The following is a 23,524-nucleotide window of genomic DNA, read 5'->3' on the forward strand; positions in this document are numbered from 1 at the left end:
CATTTCCCTGAGTAGAGAAGGAAACAAGCCCACTCCGAAAATGTCTCCACATTCATTTTTTGTTTAATTGTGATAAAATATATGTAACATAAAATTTGGCATTTTAACCATTTTTAAGGCACCCCAGCCTCCTTGCAGTTCTTGGAACACACCAGGCACACTCCAGCCTCACGGCCTTTGCCTTCACAGTTCCCTCTGCCTGGAATGCTCTTCCCCGCAGACGTCCTCAACGCTTGCTAATTCCCTTCATTCAGATCTCTGCTCTAACGTCACCTCCTCAAGGAGGCCCGCCCTGACCACCGTAGCTAAAATAGCACCTCTCCACCAACCTTTGTTTTCAATTGTGGTAAAATATACATAACATAAAATTCACCATTTTAATCATTTTAAGTGTACAATTCAGTGGCATTAAGTACATTCACAATCTTATGCAACCATCACCACTACCTATTTCCAAAATTTTCTTGTCACCCCAAACAGAAACTCTGTAACCATTAGGCAATAACTCCTCATTACCCCCTCCCCCAGCCCCTGGTAACCACTGTTTTACTTTCTGTCTGTATGAATTTGACTATCTAGGTACCTCATATAAGCGGAATCATGTAGTATTTATCCTTTTGTGTCTGACTTATTTTACTTAGCATAATGTTTCCAAGGTTCATTCATGTGGTAACTTGTGTCAGAGCTTCATTCCTTTTTATGGCTGAACAATATTCCATTGTATGGATAGACCACGTTTTGTTTATCCATTCATCCGGTGATGGACATTTGGGTTGTTTCCACTTCTTGGCTAATCACATTCACTTTTTTATCGTTATCTTTGGGACCAGGTTGTGGGACAGGGAGGATTAAAGCAGGGCTCTATTCCTTTTCTCTCGGAGTCCTTACCCCTCCTTGTGGCTTTCTTTTCTTGCAAACACTCTCAACCTCCCTCCTGCTCAGAAGGACCTCGAGAAAATGGCAGACCCAAAGAAGAAGCACGGTTAATGGGTTACATGAGAGCCTGTCACTCAAACAGTGCCTGACTCACACATCTCATACCCGTGGAGAACCCCTGAGTGCTGACTCTGATACCCAGATTTCAGAGCTTGACATCAATGATGATCTCCTCCTTCCCTTCCTCAGGCTGCCCTGCAGCCCAGGCAAGGTGTGAGCTCAGGAGAGAAATGGCAGAATGGAAACTTTATCATGTCCCCTGCTGGGACTCAGTCTGCGTTATCTTTGATGGTCTCTTAAGGAAGCAGAGTTTCTTTTTTTTTTTTTTTTTAAAGATTTTATTTATTTATTTATTTCCCCCCAAAGCCCCAGTAGATTGTTGTATGTCATAGCTGCACATCCTTCTAGTTGCTGTATGTGGGACGCGGCCTCAGCATGGCCAGAGAAGCGGTGCATCCATGCGCGCCCGGGATCCGAACCCGGGCCGCCAGTAGCGGAGCGCACGCACTCAACCGCTAAGCCATGGGGCCGGCCCAAAAGCAGAGTTTCTGATGCATTTCTTTAAAATTAAAGGGTAGTCTTCGTGGAATAGAAATAGAATGTAGAACTTCTAAAGCACTAGAGAATATAAAAGAAACAAAGAAAACTTGGTCAGTCCAGGAAGAGTAATTAAATGGAGGAATAAAAGAAGAAACAACGAAAAAGAGATATAATAAATAGAAAATATAAGTAAGTTAACAAGAACAAGACCAAACACTAGTAAATCACAGTAAATGTAAATGGGTTAAATTCCACTACAAAAAGTCAAAGGTTCAGATGGGTTTTTTTAATGTCAAAATCCATTTGGTATTTATGAAAGATGTATTTTTTTTTTAATGACACAAAAAGGAAAATGAAAACAAAACAGAGAGGGCAGTGTATTAATGTCAAACAAGTAAATGTTCAAGGCAAAAAAAGCATTAAATGGGGCAAAGTGAGATTATTTATATTGATCAAAGCCACAGTTTCCCAATAAGATTTCAGAGCCTCTTGACCTTGGAGATCTGCCCTTGGGGGAGGTTAAGAAGGTTGGTTGGTCCTGTTGAACATAAAGGGTACCTTAGGCTTCACCATGAGAGGTAGCGTCTGTCTTTCACAGCCCTCAGCATCTTCCCCACTGTCAGTCTCTTTGCCCTTTGCAATTTTTGCCATCGTCACGCTGTAGTTACTTCTCTAGATCAGTATCTTCAAACTTTGAGCATCTGTGTCTGTTCTCTAGAAATGTGCTTGAGCAATACACAGAGTGGACCCTGTGGGATCTGTGAGAATGTGAGGTCTCTGCCTTAGCCACCTGGTCCCTCTCATCCTCTCCCGACTGGGCGTGCCCACCGAGGTGCGCTGGGACCACTCTCTCAGTCCCCAGCTTCCTTACCCTCTTCCCAGCCCCTGGCCTTCCTCGTCTGCCACTGGCGTCCTCCTCTTGCTCCGTCTTTGCCTCCCTCCTCTCAGACACACTCGACAGGCATCTGGGGCCAGCCCGCCTGTTACTTGTCATGTAGCTGAGCAGAGGGGCCCAGCTTCCCTCCGTGAGAGCCCAAGAAAGGCCTGAACTGCCACTGGCCCCATTTTCAAGATCTGAGAAACTATAGCCCAAAGCTTTTCCTGTCTCAGTTAATCCCTGGCACTGTGGAAGGTTTGTGCTGTGGCAAGAGAAACAAAAAGCAACTGAAATACTGACCTTGACCAAGGCTGCTGTTTGGGATTCTCCAGGCAAAGAATGATCCTTGGAGCATTTCTGCTGTGAGAAGATGTGCAGATGGGGTAACTGCTCTCAGATTCTGCCCTGTGCCCCTCAGACCCTCCCCCATAACCCCAGGGAGGCTCACCCTCAGAACCAGCTTCCCAGGTGGCCCTGTGTCTTTTTTTGTTTTTGTTTATTTGTATCTGTTTTTATTTTTGTCAATAAAATACCTATTTTAAAAATCATACAGAAGAACAGCAGACCCTGTCCCAGCCTCCCCACTTCAATTTCTGCTCTCCAGAGACAGCCTCTTTTCTTGTTTATTTTTTTTAGGTATCTTGCCTGGTATTTACCTCCCATTCTAAATGACATGCTCATACTGCTAGTTCTTGATTTTTCATTTTGAACTGCCTTGGTTGTTGTTTAATTTCTTGCTGTAAGAGGTAGGTATTAACACTCTTACACCCTCTCATAAACTCACATACTATTTCTCCTTCATCCATCCCTCAATATATCTCCACCTCTCTATTTAGATAAATGACTATCGTTACTTATATTATTATGACTGTGTATATATTATTCATAACTGAGCCAGTTAACATATTTTGATTACATTTCCTTTCTTTCGATTCCCCGGAGTTAGCCATTGCCTCTTTTTTCCAACTAGGTAGCCCTCTATCTTTTGATCTTGCTTATGGTGTGTGTGTTTTGTCATTTTTATTTTTATGTACTCAAATTTTTTAATTTTTTCAGCTTCCGCATTTGAGTCTTAAAAAGGCTAACTCCACTCCATGTTTTCTTTTAGTACTTTCATTTTCTTAATAGACAGACTATTTTTGGAACAGTTTTAGATTTACAGAAAATCTGAGAAGATAGTACAGAATTTCCTCATAACCCACTCCGGCACACACAGTTTCCCCTGTTATTAACATCTTACATTAGTATGATACATTTGTTATAATTAGTGAAACAACATTGATACATTATTGTTAGCTAAGGTCCGTAGTTTATTAGAGTTCCTTAGTTCTTACCTAGTGTTCTTTTTCTGTTCCACAGCCCTATCTGGGCTACAACACTACGTATAGCGGTCGTCCCTCCTTAGGCTCCTTGTGGTTGTGACGGTTTCTCAGACTTTCCTTAATTTTGATGACCTTGGTAGTTTTGAAGAGAACTGGTCAGGTATGGGTAGAATTTTGGAATTTGTCTGATGTTATTCTCAATATAAAACTGGGGTTATGGGTTCTTAGGAGGAAGACCACAGACACAGAGTGCCATTTGTATCACATCATATCAAGGGTGCATACTGTCAACGTGATTCATGACTGTTGGTGTTGGCCTTGGTCACACCTGGCTGAGAGAATGTTTGGCAGGCTTCTCCACTATAAAGTGACTCTTTTACCCCCTCTCCATACTGTACACTTTGGGAGGAAGTCACTGTATTGCAGCCCACACCTAAGGAGGGGGGGTTATGCTTCTTTCACTGAGGGAAAGTGTCTACATACCCTATGTGGAGTTCTTGTGCATGAGAGATTTGTCTCTCCTTCCTCATTTATAAATTTATTCAGTCACTCAATCATTTATCTATATGGCTGTTTATTTTATACTTTGGGTTATAATTCAGTACTACTTTGTTTTGATGCTCAAACTCTTCTAGCTTTGGCCACTGGGAACTCGTTCAGTTGGCTCCTGTGCTCTTTTGACATACCCGCATTGATATTTTTTTTTGGTTGGTTTTTTGTAGGATTTTGTTTTGTTTTAGTGTCTCTTTACTTTCTGGCACTACAACATGCTCCAGGCTCATCTTGGATATTTCCTGCCTCAATCCTAAAATCAGCTATATCTCCAAGAAGCTCTGGTTCCTTTTCTTGGAGAATCATATTAAAAACCAAGATCTGGGTGCTGGGCATGTTTATTGCTCCTGGGGTGTCCTTTCTCCTAGACCCTCTCAGCTGACAGAGGAAAAAAAAAGTACACGTTTTCATTTTCATATTTAATCTTTGATCCATTTGGAGCTTATCCTGGTATGTTCTGAGGTATGGATCTTGCTTTGCCCTTTTGTATCAGCGTCATTTATTAAGGAATCTATTTTCTCCCCACTGATTTGAGATGCCACCTTTATAATTTACTAAATTTCCATCTGAAACAGAATCTACTTCTGTTCATTCCGTCGGTCTCTTTGTCTGTTCATATACCAGCACCACACTGTTTGAAGTATTAGGACTAATATATCTTAATATCTAGTAGGAATGGTTCCCGCCTTGTTGTCCTTCTTTTTCAAAGTTTTCCTGGCTTGAGAAAAGGATATTTGGAAAAAAATTGTTCAATGCCTAAAATTTTTGCGTCCCCTTCTTGATGGGGGAGAAATACCGCAGAGGCACCGTCGATCTGACCACATGAACATTAAGCTAAGACAATTTTACCGCAGCCTTTCTGTTCACCCCACAAACAGGGTGGACCGTGAGCCAGGAGGATCCTGATCCCAGTGTTGGAATCCAGGGCTCTAAACGTTGACAGCCCAGCTTCCTATCCTCCTAAAGATGGTGTCAAGCAAAATAGGGCATTTCTAAACTTGAGAGGGAAAGTTTTTTCTTGGCAACCTGTTTTTTGAGAGGACAATGGAGGAGTGTACAGCCTATTGTCAAACATCTTTCTTATGGGACATTAGTTTAATGCCCAATACATGTTATTGAACATCCTCAGGTGCTTTCTAGAAACTTGCTGCAGCTTCCAAATACTCAAAGAAAGTGAGCATTTCCGCTGTTTTCCCAGGGTAGCCGAGGTTCACAGAGGTCTCCTGCTTTCTTCCCTCCTGCTTCCCTGAAGCTGTGTGAGAAAGAAGCAGAAAACAGCCAGCATCCTGTCTGGAGAGCCAGTGGCCTGACGGAGTTTGTAGATACCCCGAACCGAAGCAGCTCATTGTCCCCATCAGCTCCTAAGGGCTCAGTCCCCTTCCAGGCTGCCAACATCCACCCGCATACGTGCGAGGAGGCCGACGTGACATTTCAGTGTCATTATCTGGGAAAAAAATGCACGCGGTTCCCATAATTTACGGGTGCAGGCGGGAGAGCTGCCTGGTGCCATGAGCAGAGTCCTGCTTGCAGGGCTGCTTGGGGATGCTTTAGCTGCGTCAGGGGACAGTGGGGGCAAGGTCAGGAGCGCTACCTGGGCCCCACTGTGAGCGGAGGCAGCAGCCCTGAGTGCCTCTGCGTGTCCACCACCCTGCACAGCACTCTGCGGAGCTGGCTCCCTGCTCTGTCTCTACGCACAAGAGAGATCCAGCAGGAAAGGAGGTGTCTCTCCCAGGCTGGGCCAGGAAGGAGCTGCTCGAAACATCCAGATGGTCGCTGAACTGACGGCCGACCCTGTGACCCCCCAACTCTGGGCCTAGCCTGACAGAGACCCAGAGGGGCCTTGTCAGCGGTGGCTAAGTCCTGTTGGTTTTTGTTTTTGTTGTTCAGGTTTTTTTAACAACTAAATTCCTAACTCCAATTCTCAGCCCTCCCTGTTTTTTGTCACATTTTGTTGGGGGCGAGACCCCTGGTGGGTTTGTGGAGTCTTCCGCGTAAGGCGCTGGGCCCTGGCAGCTGAGCATTTCTCGCTTGTGGCTTTCACACCAGTTCCTGAGCCCCTCCGCCCCCACCGACTCTTGCCAGCCTGCTGGCTCCTTCTCACGGGGGGCCCAGACGGGTCCTGGCCCCCCAGCAAAGAGCTGCTCTGGGAGACCTGACCCCACTCGGCAGGTGGGTGGGCCGGGGCTTTGTAACCAGACCTGGAGGTTGCAGGAGAGATTCAGACGCCTCAGGAGCTGATGTCTGGAGATCAATTAGAGATAATGGCTTTGGGTGCACTCGAAGCAGCATGGCCAAGATTTTTCCTGGTTATGATTGTATTTACCTCATTAATGGGCCTTTTTTTTTTGAGGGTGGGAGGGCACAGTGTTGCGATGTGAGTTTGTGCTGGCTGCTTTGTTTTGCTCAGGGTGACCAGGTGTGGACTCCGGTGGGCTGGTAGCTCCCTGACCCCCACTCAGACGGAGGAGACAGAGGCCCACAGCTTCTGCTCACAGCCCACCAGACCCTTGCCCTCCCTGCGACCCTGCATTTTTTAGTTTTAAAAAAATTTCCTCTTTCATTCATTCAAAAATCATTTAAATTCCTACTATATCCTGGACACTGTTCTGAGCACTGATACAGCAGCAAATGAGACAGATAAGGAGCCCACTCTCCGGGAGCTCACAGCTGTAGAGATGATAAACAAGTCAATGAGGAAAAAATACACACCGGGGCCCGCCCAGTGGCGGAATGGTTAGGTTTGCACTTTCCACTTCGGCGGCCTGGGGTTTGCCGGTTCGGGTCCTGGGCGCGGACCTACTTACCACTCATCAAGCCATGCTGAGGCAGCGTCCCATACAGAAGAGCTACAACTCTAGAACTATGCTACACAACTATGTACTGGGGCTTTGGAGAGAAAAAAAGAAAAAAATACAGAAAAGTGAGAAGTTTGGGGCAGAGAATTAATAGAGTCAGTTGACAGACTGCTCCTCTGGATCAGAAGGCCTCTCTGAAGAGGTGGTGTCCAAGTCCAGACCTGAATGATAAGACGTGGCCTGCCCTGTGGCCATAAAGGGGAAAGGGCTTTCCAGGTAGAGGAGACAGTGAGTGCAAAGGCCCTGGGATGGGAACAGCAAGGGGGCTAGGACAGAGGGAGCGAGGGGGAGATGTGTTTGGGATAAGCTTGAGCAGTCTGCAGAGGACAGCTCTCTCGGGGCCTGCTGGCTGGGTACAGAGTTTGTTATGTGCAGTGTGAAGCCTGGTGGCGCATCTTTCTCTGCCAGAGGAGGACAGGGGTTTACCTGGGGTGATGGCAAGTGGAGGCAAGCCCCCAGTGACTCTGGTTCTAGGTGTGGCCCCGCCCCTGACCAGCCATCTAACTTTCACTTCTCTGTGCTGCAGCTTCCCTGTTACTGGAACAGCAGGTTTGGGCCAGACTTAAGTGGTTTTCAAAGTTTGGTTTTTGACAGAGGAACCCCTTTCTTCAAGGAAACTCTTCTGGGGAGGAAGTCCAGCGTGTCAGGGCTCAGCAGCAGGCAGGCATGTCTCTGGCAAAGCTGGGAAGGGGGCCCAGAGCTCTGCCCACCGCCCCTTCCCACCAGGCAGCCCCCCTTCACCCTTCTGCAGAACCCCAAGAGCGGGGCCTGGATCGCCCTGAGCTTGGGCTGGGGTGAGTTGGGGAAAGAGGCTCAGCCTGGCCTCAGGCTGGGCGCTCTTCTTCCCCTGCAGTTTCCTCCTTGGTAGAAATGAGTAACAGAGCTCATGCCTTGTCAGCCCCGTGATCATTTTAAGGCATGGATATTTGGAATGGCTTCAAGTGCCTCGAGAAAAAATGGGATAGAAACAGAAGATACTCTTTAACTGGAGTATCGTTGTGGCTCAGGAAGTGCCACGGGCTCACCTGTGCATTAGCCTTGACACGTGTCCCTCCTGCAGAGTCCACAGGGAAGGGAAGTAAATTCTTGTCTTTCCCCAAGCACCACAGGACGCACAATGGGGGCCCAGACACTGCCCCTCTTCTCGGTCTCTTGGAGGAGCCGACACTCTAGAGAAAAGGCCACAAGAGTGGCCTTTGGGAGTGGAGTCCTTGCTGTCTAGTCCATCCACAGACAGCAGCCCTCTGAACCAGTCAGGGATGCTTTTGACTACAAGTACAAAAATCAAGCCAACTGTATAGCAAAATGTGAAGTTTTTTACTCCTGAAACAAGAAGAGTGGAGGAGCCACTGTTGGTGCTAATGTCTGCAGTGTTGGGTTGGTGTCTCTGTGATGTTGTTGACCATTTCTTCATGGTTGCAAGTTGGCTGCTGTTGCTCCAACCATCTTGTCCACATTCAAGGTGAGAGGAAGATAGGAAGGGGTGGTGTAAGCTAAGTCTAGCAAAGCAAAAGCTTACCTAGAAATTTACCAAAGGACTTCTGCTGACATCTTGTTGAACAGAGTCACATGGCCACCCCCAGCTGCAAGGGAAGCTGAGAAAGAAAGAATTTCGTTTTCCCACCCTCTGTGGTTGGAGAGGGAAGGGAGAAGTGTTGAGTTTGGGTATGAGGTGAGCCAGTCCACAGTGTCTGCCCTAGCCCTGGGTGCTGTCAGCTGAGCCTGACAATGCCTCTGGGTGTTAAGATGCCAAAGGCTTGAGCAGGGGAAAAGAATTGTAAGGGAAGGAAACAGAAGGGAAGGGGGGAGGGAGAAGAGAGGAGGGAGAGGCAGGGAGGAGAGCGGGAGCAATTGTGGAGCGCCTTCTGTGTGCCGGGTCCCTCGCAGACAACATGGGGAAACTGAGGCTGTTTCAGAGAGAGTGAGTAACTTGTCCAAAATCATAGTGAGAGGAAGAGCCCTGTTCCCTCCAACAGTGAAGCTGTTATTTCCCCAGGGAAAGGGAGAGAGAAGAGAAAGAAGAAAGAAAGCGGTAGTGAGGGTAGGGACAGGCCAAGGCCCCCAGTGGCACCAGCGCCATCAGCTTCATGGGGTCAGGCCCGGGTCTGCTTATTTCACCGCCACGGTCCCTGCACCTAGTAGAGGCTCCATAAATGTTTGTGGACTGACGTCTGTACTGTTAACTACTGATTCTTCATATCCTCCTCGTCAGGAGCGATGACTAAGGTTTGGGCAGGTGCTCTGTGCCGGGCACCGGTCCAGCCGCTGCAGGCATCACTGCATTTAGGCCTCAGGCAGCCTTCTGATCAGAAATAAGTCTGTGTTGTTGTTCCCCCACTGTAGACACTGAAAACCAAGGCTTGGAGAGCCTGAGGTCATACCGAGGAAGGGCCTGAATGCAAACAAAACACATCCCCCGTCCCCTGCTCCCCTGCTGTACCCTGGCCCTTCATGCGGACCACCCCACCCACAACTCCAGCCACCAGAAAGGTCTCCAGGCAGTAGCTCTGGCCTCAGCACCCTTGGCTGTTACCACAGCCTCTGCCCCCAACCTGCGGGCTCTGTCATGGAGGAATTTAGGACCGAAATGGGAAGTGCTACCTGCCCCTTTTTCTTAGTAACCTGCCCATTTCCCAGCAAGTCTTCCTTGGAGCAGGGCAAGTTAGCGTCTTATGGCTTCTCCTCCAGTCACCTGCTGAGGAGTCAGCTAGAGTTTCTTCCCTGAGGACTTCCCAGGCCCAGCCTCCCTCTGGGGCTGCGTGGAGAAGCCCTGGGGTCTGGCCAGTGGCTGAATGCCTCGCAGCAGCCCCAGCCCATGCCCAGTTCCCAGCCCGAGGGAAACCTTTGGCCGCACTCTGGGCCTAGACCGCTCTGGCGGGTTCCTCTTTCTGCTCTGCTGGAGGTCGGTGGAGCGCAGCCACGCGGTCCGGCTCAGTGGTCCCACCCTAGCAGGGCCACCACGCACTCTGGAGACCAGCACACCCTGATTCAAACCCCAGCACGGCCTCTGGCTTCTAGCTCTGCGACTGTGGGCATGTCCCCTGGTCTCTGAGCACCAGTTTCCTCGCTGTCGGGTGACTGGATGAGTCATTTAATCTTCCTTCTAGAGCCCCTACTCTTCGTGTGCAAAATGGCAGTTAGTATCAACCTTGTTATTTGGCTGACCGAATAAGGTAACACACACTACCGCCCCACATGGGTGCTTGGTGTACAGCGAGTGGCAGTAATTGATTACACCAAGCTCTGGGCTGCTCAGCCATGGTAACTGGCCTCGGCTTTTTCCTTTTTCAAACTTTTATTGAAGTATAACACACATACAGAAAAGAGCACATATCGTTAAGTGGACAGCTTAGTAAGTTTTTGCAAACTGGATCCACCTCCTGTGACCAATTCTCAGATCAAGAAACAGAACGTTGTCAGCACCTCAAGACCTTTGTGCCTGCTACCGGTCACTACCCCCCAGCAAGGGTGACCACTATCCTGAGCTCTAATAGCCTAGATTGGTTTTGCCTGTTCCAGAACTTTATATAAATGGAATCATACAGCGTGTGCTCTTCTGCTCACAAGCACAGTTGGTGAGAGTCACCCTGTTGTGGCCTGCACCGCCGGTTTCTTCCTTTCTGCTGCTGAGTAGGATTCCACAGTGGAGGCTGACCGCAGCTATCCCTCTCCCTTGATGGACACTTGGGTAGTGTCCATGTTGGGGCTGCTGTGACTAGTGCTGCAAGGACCATGCTAGTGTGTGCTCTTCAGGGGCCTTCCGTGCTCGTTCTTGTTGTGCGCACACCTAGGAGTGAAGTGCCGGGTTGCCGCTGGCCTTGGCTTTTTGGCTGAAACTCTCCAAAGGCGCTAGGAAAGAAGGAAGGGAGAAAAGGGAATTACAAAGTGTGGCCAATGTTGAGGATGGCCTGCTTAATTCAGAGCTCTGTTGCAGACCTCAGCTGTGCTAGGCAGTGGGCAGGACAGGGTCTGAGTGATGCAGTCATGGGTCCCTACTATGTGCAGGATGCTGCCAGGACTCTGCCACCTAAGAGTCTGTCTCAGCCACTGAGAGCTCCCAGTTGGTTTGGGGAAATGAGGTATAATGCAGGAAACAGAAAGTACCACAGGAGCGGTAAGTGACAGAAGACTAACAGAGACCTGCCACCAGAGCCAGCTGGGTGGCCTGTGAGATTGGCACTCAGAGGGGCCAAGATTTGTCAGGGGTGGAGTGTGTCTTTGTCAATGGCCCAAAGCACCTTTCCACCTATTGGACACCCATGCATCCTTCAATGCCCAACTTAGATGTCACCTCCTCAGTGGAGCCCTCCAGGATCCACTATGTCCTTCTCACATGCTGAGTTCTTCCTTCCTAGCAGGTCCCACAACTGTCAGGTACAAACTGAATATACATCCTGTGACCAGAAACTGTGTGGTCCTATGTTTACTCTCTCTCTCTCCTGCTGGCCTGCAGGCTCCGAGTGGGCAGACTTGTATCTGTGTTGTTCATTGCTGTGTCACCTGTACTCATGGTGCCTGGTGTGTGGTGGGGGGTTGATACATATTTGTAAAAAGAACATGTGCCTGAAAGCATGCATGATCAAAGGCATGGAGGGGGGGTCACACATGGGTGACTGGGGAACAGAAGAGGGTGAGTCTGTCTGAAGCAGAGTTCACAGTTTGGAACACAAGGATATGAGGCTAGCAGGGCTGTGGAAGGCCTCGAACACCAGGCCAGAGAACTGTAACTTGATTCTGCCAGCAACTGGGAGCCATTGAAGGTTTTGGAGTAAGAGAGTGACATGAACAGAGATTACTGATGACCTTTTAAAGCAACATGTTTCTGAAAAGGAGATTGATGAAACTGTAATTTTTACCTTTTGTTGTGGTTGTTAGGAACGTGTATTTCAACAAGTCAGGCTCTTTTAGTTTTATTCATCATGGGAAATTTATCTAAATAGAGAAGAAATGGGGGCCGGCCCGGTGGCGCAATTGGTTAAGTGCGTGCGCTCTGCTGCAGTGGCCCGGGGTTCGCCGGTTCGGACCCCGGGCGTGCCCTGACGCACTGCTTGGCAAGCCATGCTGTGGCGGCATCACATATAAAGTGGAGGAAGATGGGCACATATGTTAGCCCAGGGCCAGTCTGCCTCAGCAAAAAAAGAGGAGGGTCGGCAGATGTTAGCACAGGGCTGATCTTCCTCACCAAAAAAAAAAAAAAGAGAGAGAGAAGAAATGAGGAAACGGCATTGGACAGTTTCTCCCAGATTTCAGCAAAGGTGTCAAACTGACTGTGAGGTTGCAGCCAGCTGTGTAAAAACTGGCACAGGCGAGGAATAGATGGAGAAGCTGAGCTGCTCCCCAACCCACAGATAAAGTATTTTGAATTTTTTTTTATATAATTTTATTTATTTTTTTCCCCCAAAGCCCCAGTAGACAGCTGCATGTCACAGCTGCTGCACGTGGGACGCGGCCCCAGCATGGCCGGAGAAGCAGTAGTCAGTGCACGCCCGGGATCCGAACCCGGGCCCCGGGCCGCCAGCATCAGAACGCGAGCACTTAACCGCTAAGCCACGGGGCGGGCCCCAGATCAAGTATTTTGAAATCGGGCAGGTGTGAAGCTCTTGGAGCTGTTAGCCGTGCTCCTCTTCCTGCCGGGATGCCCTCCCCACTTGCCACCTGTCACCTTCCTCCTGCCTTCTTTGGTTCAGAGTAGATGTCACCTCTTCCAGGAACCATCCCCCCCCCGCCCCCCCAGACCCTCAGGCAGAAAGGTCCCTCCTTTCCCCATAATCGTGCTGCATCTAGAGTGCCTCTGCTGCGGGTTTAATGGGGTTTAATTGTCTTCGTTATGCTGGAGGCAGGGACAGTTCACAGGGGGCAGAGTGAGTGCTAGCCCTACCAGATATGAAAATATATTCTAGGGCCGGCCCCATGGCTTGGCGGTTGGGTGCGCGCGCTCTGCTGCTGGTGGCCTGCGTTCGGATCCCGGGCGCGCACTGACGCACCGCTTCTCCGGCCATGCTGAGGCCGCGTCCCACATGCAGCAACTAGAAGGATGTGCAGCTGTGACATACAACTATCTACTGGGGCTTTGGGGGGAAAATAAATTAATTAATTAAATTTTAAAAAAAAAGAAAATATATTCTAGAGCTATAATATTGGGACAGGAATAGACAGATCAATAGAATAGAATAGACAATTCCAAAAATAATGGAAAATCAGTGTACTATAAAGATAGCATTTCCAATCAGTGGATGAAGATGAGTTATTTAAAAGATGGTATTCAGACAACTTGGATAGCCATTAAAAAAATAAGCTAGATTCTCACTTCACTACTTAGGTGGAGATAAATTACAGATGGAATCAAGATTTAAATGTAATGAAGCTATTATTGCTCTAGAAGAAAATATGGGTGAATTACTTTCATAATCTTAGAGTGGAAAAAACCTTTGTTTTGACCTGAAACTCTAAAACCGTAAAGAAAAAAAATTAATGGGATGATATAAAAATGTAAAATAACCACATGGCCAAAAAAAAAAATCCCATCATAAACAAAATAAAAAGACAACAAAAGGAAAACCTGTTTGCAAAATATATGACAAAAAATGCTTTTCCTTCTCTTCCAAAGAGTTCTCACAAAAACAAAACAAAACAAAACCACCAACCCAAATAAAGAAATGGGCAAAGGATATGAACAGGTTGTTCTAAAAAAAAAAAAAAAAAAGAAATACAAGTGGCCAATAAATACATGATACACAAAAATATATGCTCATATTCCCAAATGAAGAGGGGCAAAGGAAAAGAAGAGACTCCATGTTTCACCTCTCAGATTGGCAAAGATAAAAGAGGTCGCTAATACTAAGCACTGACAAGTGTGTAGCAAAATGACAACTGCCACATATATTTCTGGTAGCAAAGTAAATTGGTCCAGTGTTTGTGGAGAGGGGTGTGACCATCGTTGTGAAAATTCAGAATCCTGATGATGATGATAAAAGCCACCATTTACCACGTCCTCCCTCTGGGGAAAAGATCAAGCTGTCTTGTATGACCTAACCTCGGAAGTCATACACCCTCATTTCCACAATATCCCATTGGTTCCACAGCCCTATTTACTGTGACAGGGGACTAGGGCATGATAGCAGGAGGTGAGGATCATCCAGGGCCATCTTGGAGTGGCTACCACAGTTTCTCATTTCAAAGGGGAAATTTTGGTGTCAAATACTACATTAAACCCTCTATCTTATTAGCCTCTTTGTAGATGAGGAAACCGAGGCTTGGTTAGAGAGGTAAGGGTGGTGCCCAAGGTCACTGTCAGAGCCAGAACATGAACCAGTCCCATTGGGCCAGACTCCTTCTATTCTGCCGCCTCACTGGTTTCCTTGCTGCCACTTTTGCTTCCTTATAATCGCATCTCCTCTGATCTAAAAACATAATTCAGATTGCATCATTTCCTTACTCTTAGAACAAAATCCGAAAGGAGTAGAAGGGCACGTGTGTATGGTGATGGGAGGTAATTAGTCTTTAGGTGGTGAACATGATGTAGTCTACCTAGAAATTGAAGTATAAGGATGTACACCTAAAATTTGTATAATGTTATAAACTGTTACCTCAATTAAAAAAAAAAGAAGAAGAAAATCCACACACTGCACAGTGGTGTGCAAGGCTCTGCTTGCTTGGCCCTGCATGCCCTTTTACCCTTCTCTCCTCCCACCCTCCCCCTGGTCCACCTTGCTTTAGCCACACTGGTCACCGTTCTGTTCCCCAAACATGCCAAGCCCCTTCCCACCTTAGGGCCTTTGCACCAGCTGTTCCCTCTTCCTGGAAAACTGTACCTGTAGGTCTTCACCCAGCTGTCAGCTTCCACCATCCCGGGGTCAGGGCACATGCTGGCTTACTCCTGGGAGGGGCTCTCCCTGACCACCCGGCCCAGAGCCCACCCTTGTCTCCACCCTCAACCCCTGCCTCCACTCCACCCCTCACTTCCCCCCAACCTCTGCCTCTCCTTCACCCCATCTCCACGTCTCCTTGTCTCCAGAATCCAACCAAGATTCAAACATTGCATTTAGTTATTTCTCTTTAGTCTCATGATTGAGAACAGTCAAATTAATGACAATGAATCTTTTGAAGAGTTCAGGACAGTTGTGTTGTGGAGAGTCTGTGTTTCTGGATTTCTTGTCTGCCTGTCTCTTCATGATCAGATTCAGGTTAAGCGCATGACATGGGGAGAACACGACATATGCTGTATCCTCTAATTGCATCCCTTCAGGTGGTGAGCACATCGTGTCAGGTGGCCCCACTATGAGGGCTGCTGAATTTGATCACTTGTTTGGGGGTGTCTGCTAGATCTCCATTTTGCGGGTCTATGTTCCCCTCGTCATTAATAAGTAATTGTAGGGATAAATGGGTTTTTAAATGCTTTGAGATGCTTGAACAGCGTCTGCTCTGGTCGCACTAAGATCCTGTTATTCCCAATAATAATAAATCCCTGGTTCCCATGGCCAGGTTCCCACATGTGGAGCATGCTCATTTCATATAGGAAGCTGCCTGGAGGGGGTTTACTGCTTAAGAAGTTCCATAGAGCAAATGCCCCACCAACTGTCTGCTTGCAAAAGCACCCACTATTTGCAGAGCCTGGAGGGGACCTGAAGGCAGTAGTTCCCCCTTAAGCAGCCTTCTCTGCTATGGTCTCCCACCAGACTGGGGCCGGAAGAAGGGACACAATCATTGGGAGAATTAGTGGTCAAGAAACTGTCATGCCATTCCTTGTTGGGACCCGTGCTGTGGCCACTTTAAGGATCGAGGGAGTTGTCCAGAGGCACAAGGACACTGAAAGCAACCTACACACAAGGTTACTCAAGGAGCGGCAGCTCCTGCAGGAATAAGGCTCCAGGAGACTTCTGCAGGCTTCAGCACCCGTACGGAAACTTGCCTCATTTGCAGTGCTGCTCAGCACCAGGTTTCTCCAGGGCTCCCAACTGCTTTCTGTGGGTTGAGTGGGGCTGGGGCTGTTTTAGCTCCTGGATGGTAAATGAGTTCACATTTCATGCCTAGAGAAAACCACTGCTCTGCCCTCCTGGGCGGTACTGGCTCTCTGTTATTAGTCAGAAAAGAGGTGGGTTATCTGGGTTCAATTCCACCTTTGAACTTCAGTTGGATTTGGCTTTATAGTTCAAGCCTAGATGGCCACCACTGCTGTGAAATAGTGACTCAGGCCAGGAAAAGTCGAAGGTCTCTGGAAATACAGCAGGGAGAGATGGGAAACCCTGGGCCTGAATTATCTCATTTTCAGAGTGTGGAAGGACAGATCCCACGTTGGAAATGCCCACATTTCCCTTGATGAACTGGAGTGGTGGGCCACTAATTAATCCTAAAATGTATTATTGGGCACCAACATGTGTGGACATTCAGGTAATGAAGCCTCGAGACTGTCCTGCATCACAGGGTGAGGTCTCAGAGAGAATCGCATAGAGAAAACTGGGAAGAGTGAATTGGTTTGAAAACACATTTGATTTCCGGGATAAAAGGTGCTAATGAGTAACATGCTTACACCCTCTTTTAAAAAGAAAGTGTGAGTTTTATATTGACAGTAAAATCTTTAGCATGTGTGGAAGGAAGTCTGTGTGCCTGCCGTTAATTTGATGTGTTGTCATCTTTTTATTTTTTTTAACGGGTGAGGACTGAGTTCTGAACCTGTGTGTTGTACTTCCAACTCGCACCTGTAGAGGGAGCCTTGTTTACCTCGGATTGTTCACAATGCAAAGCTTTCAGTGAAAGAAAGAAAAAGGCTTTTTACAGAAAAAAAGTTAGAGGGTTAAAGGCAGTCTGTTTCAAAATTGCAAAGAATCACGGTGGCTGTCTCGTTTTCTCTTCTTTGCTGGTTCCAGTATGAATGAGTTGTAGCGTCAAGTCGGTAGAAATTGCCCTTCCTTTTCGGATGCTACCGGAGGAACCAGGAGGTGGGATCGTTATTGGGTTTTGTTTTGTATTTTGGCCATTTCTTCACAGGATTCCGCGAGGGCAGCTCCCCATTCCTATTAAAGCACAAGTTTTTTCTGAAGTCTGATCTGTTGTAACGGATGGTGTGAATTTGGGGAGAGGGGCATGTGGCCCTGACCCATCTTCTCCGTCGGGGTCTAATTCTGCGGGTTGGAGACCAGTGCGTTACGTTTCAGGCTGAATCTGAGGTTGCTCGGAGGTCCAGGGTCTCCCACCCCCTACCCCGAGACGCCCCTTGCCGCCTTCTCCTGCGCCCCAGGCGGATGAGGTCTGTCTGCGCGGAGGACGGCGTCTCTGATCCGTGTGGGTCCTCCCCCTCCTGCGATGCTGTGTCTCCGCGGACAGTGCGCGCCCAGGTCTGGGATGGAGCAGCATTCTTGATATTATCCTATTACTTTACAACTGTAGCTAGCGCGCCGTATGGAGCCTGCCCGTGTGGTCTAGAGGAGCACAATGACCGGGAGGAGGGGTAGGGGGACGGGGAGGGAGCCGGGAGCGAGCCGGCGGCGGGCGCTCGGGATCGCTGAAATGTTTGGGTCGGACAGGTGAGCCCAGCCTGGCTCTTAGGCGCCCGCCCGGGGGAAGGAGGGGAGCAGGGGAGGGTGTAAACTAAGTGGTGGGAAAGAGACAAAGGAAGAGTGAAGAGGCGAGATGGTGCGGAATAGAGGGAGGGAGAGGGAGGGGAGGGGAGAGGGCAGCGAGTGGGCAGCGCGCCGAGGAGCCCGAGCTTGAACTTGATCAAGAAAAGGGGGGCCCTGGGGTGGGGGTGGGGGGCCAGGCAGAGAGTCGGCCACGTGCCTGTTATTCTCAGACCAGGGTCTCGCTCCGACTGCCCGGGAGCCCAGCCCCTTGGCCCAGCAGCCCCTCCCAGCGAGGACCCGCGTCCCTGGGGAACCAGGAGACGCGCGGGGGTCGAGGACTGCCCGAAGGCCCTGGGGAGCCGAGAGTTTCTGATGGTGCCTGAGTGACTTTCTTTGGGCCAAGTCTCTCCTCTCCTGGCCTGAACGCGGAGATCCGGCCGGGTGCCCCCCAGCCCCCACCCCCGGACCCGAAGACTGAGGCCTCTGGGAGCGAGGGCGGGCACAGACCCCACCGCCTTCTTTCCCGGGCTCAGCCCCCGGCAAGGATCGTCCTCGAAGCGCTTCCCCCTTAAGAGCGCTCTCCCCCTGAAGAGCGCACCGCGGCGCGTCCAGCGCGCCCTCATCCCTCCCCCCTACCTGGCCCAGCACCCCCTCCTTCCTCCCTGCCCCCCGCCTCTCCCTCCTTTCTCCTCTCTCTGGGTGCCTCCTTTTCCTCTCTCCCCCTCCCCTCGTGCCCACACCTCTCTCTTGCCCGCCCCTCCACCTCCTCCTCCTGCTCCTCCTACTCCCCCAGTGTGCGCCCTCCCTGTGCTCCCCTCCCCCCGGCCCCCGCCCCGTGCCCGGTCCCGCCCCCCTCCCCCGCCTCCCTGTGCCCGGTGCCCCCCTCCCCCTTCCTCCCTCCCGGCCGCGGCGCCGCCGCCGCTCGCCTGGGCCCTCCCCCTGGCCACCCCCGCCCCCGGGCCGGGCAGTGACGCGCCGCGGCGGTGCCAGCCCCTCTCCCCGGGCGGCCGCGGCGGCAGCAGCAGCAGCAGCTGGAGCTGTGGGGCTGTCACCACCGCCCGCCCTGCTCACTCGCCGAGCCCGACCGCCGTCTCCGCCTCGCCTCCCGCCCAGGTACGGAGTCCGGCCCAGATCCCCGCGATCCGGCCGTTTCCGGGCCCCCGGCCGCCGCCCCCCTCCTCCTGCCCCTGCCGCCGGCCGTTGAGCTGCGGTTAGGGGGGTGGGGGGCTGAGGGGGTTCCGGGGAGGGGACGCGGGGGAGCTTCCTGCGCCGGGGCTGAGGAGGGGGGCGCGGGGAAGCGGCTGCGCCCTGTGCGGAGTGGGCTGGGGGGGGGGGGTGAGTGTGACTGAGGTGGGGGCAGTGAAGGCTGCACTCTGGGGGCCGCGGGGTGCCCGAGAGGTGTGCCTGGTCCGGAGTGCTGGGGGCCGCTGGGCGCACCCCACTCCCGGGCCGTGCGCGCCGCCGGTCCTGGGGGGCGGTGATTGTGTGCGCCGCGCCGCGGTATTGTGCGGCGGCCACACCGTTTGCAGCGGGCTCGGCACCGCGTCCCGAGGAGGAAGGCGTTCGCGGGCGGCGGGGTGGAGGCCGGGCTCGGGTTGCCGCCACGGCGGCCGCCGAGAGAAGGGAAGTGGACTGTGTTTGGGGATGTGAGGACGGGAAGCGTTGAGTGGCAGGGAGGGGCTCCCTGCCTCGGCGCAGGGAGTTGAGACGAGGTTTGCTGAGTTGAGCCCACTTCGGCAGGCCCCTGTCCCTTCTCCGAGCTGACCGGCTGCCCCTCTCAGGTGTACCGTCGGAGCAAAAGCAGGGGGCGTCGGCGGCCCCTGGCGAAGGGGCATTCCTTAATGAAGAGGACACAGCGGGCGGGGGCAGCTGTCCAGAGTCAGGGCGCGCGCGCCCGGGTTAAGTTGGATTTACACCTCCGCCTGCCCTCTGCGCTCTCCGCCTAGGCCTCCAGGGCCGGACACTTTGTCGGGGGGGCGGGGTGGGGGTGCGCGATCCGCATTTTTATTCCAGCCGCTGGGGGTCAGAAGTGACCCCCCCCTTACTCCCACCTAGAGCTGCTTTGGCCGGAGTCCGGTCGCCCCTACCCGGCCGTGCTTCCTGGGGGAAGTTCTCGTTAAGACTCGCTAATTAGCATTATTCCCGGAGAAAGGTTAAGGTTAGACCGTCCTTTTCCTTATAGGGAGGCCCACCCCCCCCTCCTTCCCATTCCATTCTCCCTCCCTCCTCCCCAAGAGCACAAAAGCACAAAAAGAAAGTATGAAGAGGCGCAGATCAATGGAGAAGCCACAAACCCATTAATTCAAATGGAACCTTTTTTCCCCCCTCTAAAACATTGATTTTTCTTTCTGTCTGCTCTGAGGGGAGATTAATAACCTCCTGATTTCACCTGAAATGCTGTTTGGACTCTGTGATTTCCTCCTCTTTCTGAGAAGGATTGTGGCTTGAAATAGATTCTCCCTTGAGATAAAGCCCTACTTATCCCAGAATCAGCTGGAAACCCCAGCCTGGGCCCCTGGCCTACCAGGTGGGGGGTGTGAGGAGAGGTGTGTGGGGCTCTCACAACTCCTCCGAGGAGAGCCATCTGTGTGATGGGACCAGGGGCCTGGTCTTGCCCCCTGCTTCTGGTCTGGGGGGAAAGACCCATTTATGGCCTAGGCCCCAGTGGTAGTTTAGCCCCCAGGAAGTAAATTACTCCTTCATTGGAAAACCATTAGGGCCTAAATGTGTCCTTGAATAATATCAAGCTCCTGTCTACTCCCCACTTAAGCTGGGCTTGTTTTATAGCTAGGGGTTTAAGACCGCACCTCCTCCCACACCCACTGCACCTCGGCTGGGTGGCAGGACCCCAGGACCCCATTCAGCACTTTCCTGTGGAACACCGGGAGCAGAGCACCCCAGGGCCTTCCTCCCAGCAGGGAAGGCTGATTTGGGGGAACTTCTGTGGCCTCAGCCACCCTGGGGCCATGTGGAGCTGGACTGCCTCTGAGTTGCTCAAGAACTTTTTTTGTCTTGTCTGGGTCCTTTTCTTGGAAGGAAACTCCTGCAGGGGATCAGTTCAGAGTGGTTCCTCTCCAGCCCTCCTTTTGGCTGGAAGGACTCTGCTGAAGCTCATCTCTCCAGCCTCCCTTTTAAAGAGACCCCTGTTCCCGGCAGGGCCTGGGGTGTCCGTGAGGCCCTCGTGGTGAGGGGTGCTGAGAAGACAGCCAGTTGCCTTTGCTTAGGAAACAAAAGCCCGTTTTACACTCAATGCACTAGTAGGAAGGTGTTGAAAATGCTCACTCCCAGCATCCAGGCGTCCATGGCAGCAAGGACGACAGAGCATCCCCATGTCTATGTGAATATGTTTCTGACAGACGCTGTGTGTGTGTGTGAGGGGGAGGGGGAGAGAGAGAGAGAGAGAGAGAGAGAGAATACTACAATGGGGTAGGTGATTGGCTATGTCGATGCCCCCTACTTCACATTTCCCAGAAGAGCTTGTGCTTGTGTGACTAGTAAGCAGAGGAGGTATGTTAGCAGGAGGGAGTGGAACTGTGCAAGGACTGTCCCCAGGAGGCTGGCCTCCTCCCCTGGTGGCCAGGTGGGCTTGGGGTGTAGCATGAAGAAGCAGCCTTGGGACCCCACCACTCTCAGGAGCTGTGGCTCAGACCACCCTAAGATTTCATTGGTGCATCCCCTTCACAACGGGGATTTGAAGCCTTGTCGCTGTAGATCCTGGGGGGTTTTCGTCTTTTATTAATAAGCCATCTGATGAACTGAAGTGGTTAAGTTGGGGTCACATGCGGTTCAGTACCTTCTTGGCATGCTCAGAAGGCTGTGTGTGTAATGCTTGCTGACATGGAGACAAGGGGAGGAATTGCCTCGCACTGAAGAATTTCCAGGGCCTGGAAGGGGCCTGCAGGTGTTCCAGAAGGAGGTGCTCACTTTCTGCACCGTGGTGCCTGCCTCCTTGGGGTACAGCTGGTGCTGGGACAACTGCCCGAGCCTGGTGGTCTTTCCAGCAGGAGCTTCAGCGTCTCAGCAAACAGACCCGGGGCTGGACAGAGAGGGATCTGTTTCCTGCTTGGCCCAGAAACACCCCCGGCACATCCCTGCCCTTCAGCCCTCGTCGGAAACACACACCCAAGGCTCCTGGTCAGGGCTTACGGCTTACAATTGCACTAAATTCTCAGCAAATCCTCCTCTTTTTCTTTCTCAAAGCAAGTGGTAGAGATAGAGTTACAGCTCTGTGGAAAGGCCTGGAAAATGTTGCGTGAGGCACGCCCCAGGATCCCTGTCCTGGAGGATGCAAATGGCTGAGCTTCAGAGGCACCAGGAACCCAGTTCCCGAGAAATTGACCCCAGTTGTAAAATAATCAGGTTACTGATAGCACCTGCCCGGAGTTACATGCCATGGAGACAGGCGCGTTTCCACCATTTCCCCTCTGGTCTCCCATTTTCTCCCTGTCCTGGACTGGGCAGTGGTTGCTACTAGGTTTTGCCTGCAGAGGAGGAAGGGCCTCAGAACCTGGGTGGAGAGAAACTGAACCTGCCCGTGAATTTTGGACTGCTGATAAGAGCAGGGAGGGTCTGGTCGGCTCTTCTTCTGCCCAGAGTGAGGGCTCGCAGGTTGGGGTGTGTCCCAGGGGCTGGCTGGGTGCTGCCCGCCTGACCCCCCCAACTCGTGAGTTCCCTTTTCAGAAGGGCAGTTGGCCCTATCACCCTGTGACCCACAATAGTGGACTTGATCGACAGGTGGGCAAGGCTGCAGGCTTCAGAGTGTCCAAGGGCAGAGGTAAGAGGAGCCAGGGGCAGCTGGCCGGCCAGTCACGCGGGGTCGGGGAAGAGGGGGCCCAGAGGTAATGGATTGCACACACTCTTTTGTTTTCTAATGAAAGTTTCATTGAAGTTTGTTTACAGAAAGAGAGATATTAGTAGACCAAATTCCCTTGAGATTCCAGAAGGGAAAAGCAAGAAATGCCCGACTTGTGACCTCTGGGCGAGCAGGGGGAGTGCCCTAGGTCCATGCAGAGGCCCGAGGCCCTGCCACTGCAAACCTGCCCTGGCCGCCTCCTGCAGGTCCCTCCGGACTTGGGTGTGTTTCCCCCTCTGCACAGTGGTTGATGGGCTCTGCACTGTGTGTGCTGGTAATTGCCTGTGTAATTAGCCAGCTCCTGGAGCCTTGGCTTGGCGTGGCCAGGTGAACTTACAATCGGCCCTCTGCAGCGGGGGGCTCTGCCGTGGCAGGTGGGGTCTTGGGAAGGCTTCTCTCCCAGGTCAGCCCTGAAAGTGAGGATGTGGAAGCTGTCTGTGTAAATTTGATCTGGACTTATTCGTTGTTTTGTTTTGTTTTGTTTTGAAGTTAGGTTTAATAGACTTGATTTCTCACTTTTAAAAAATTGCCATAGCAGTCGTGTCAAAATCTTAGATACAGCCACTGACCACAAAACGGAGATTCATATGGCAGAACCCTTCCATCTAGTCAGTAGATAACCTGGAAGCGGGTTCCACAGCCCCATTCTCTCTCAGCACTTCGAAGCAGGTCGGCATTTTTAGCTGGTCTCTTTCCCTGGATAACGAGGTCCTGGAGGAAGGGAACCCTGCCTGAGTCATCTGTGTCGCCAGCATGTAGTAGATGCCCAGTAAATGTGTGTGTGGACTCACTGAAGAGAGTGAGCGAGCGTGTGGGGGTGTCGGTGTAAATATCGCTTCATCTCCCATGAGTTCTCTTTGAGTCTCGTCTTGATTCACTTTGTCATTAAGGAATATGGCTCTTTCGATCGGAGGGAGGAAGTGTGGTGAGGCGGCCCCTTGGTGTGGTGGCCCTGTGATGTGGGCTCTGGGCACAGGCTGCCTGGGTTCCAATCCCAGCTCTGCCACTAGCTACGATGCCCTTGGGCAGCTAAG

The 23,524-nt window shown here is 51.2% G+C and overlaps 1 protein-coding gene across 2 annotated transcripts in view; it reads left to right on the forward strand.

Moving 5' to 3' along the window:
* NOL4L (nucleolar protein 4 like) overlaps positions 1-23,524 on the forward strand; it is a 127,445-nt gene that overhangs the window by 70,251 nt on the left and 33,670 nt on the right. Inside the window, exon 1 of one of the 2 annotated variants that reach the window (XM_058562946.1) lies at positions 18,641-18,751. The exons of the other annotated variant lie outside the window; for it this stretch is intronic. The gene's annotated coding sequence lies outside the window, so the exon portion shown is untranslated. Of the gene's footprint in view, positions 1-18,640; positions 18,752-23,524 lie in introns of those variants that run through there. 2 annotated transcript variants of the gene reach the window in all.

This window comes from Diceros bicornis, chromosome 19 (assembly GCF_020826845.1).
Source record: "Diceros bicornis minor isolate mBicDic1 chromosome 19, mDicBic1.mat.cur, whole genome shotgun sequence".
Lineage (NCBI taxonomy): Eukaryota > Metazoa > Chordata > Mammalia > Perissodactyla > Rhinocerotidae > Diceros > Diceros bicornis.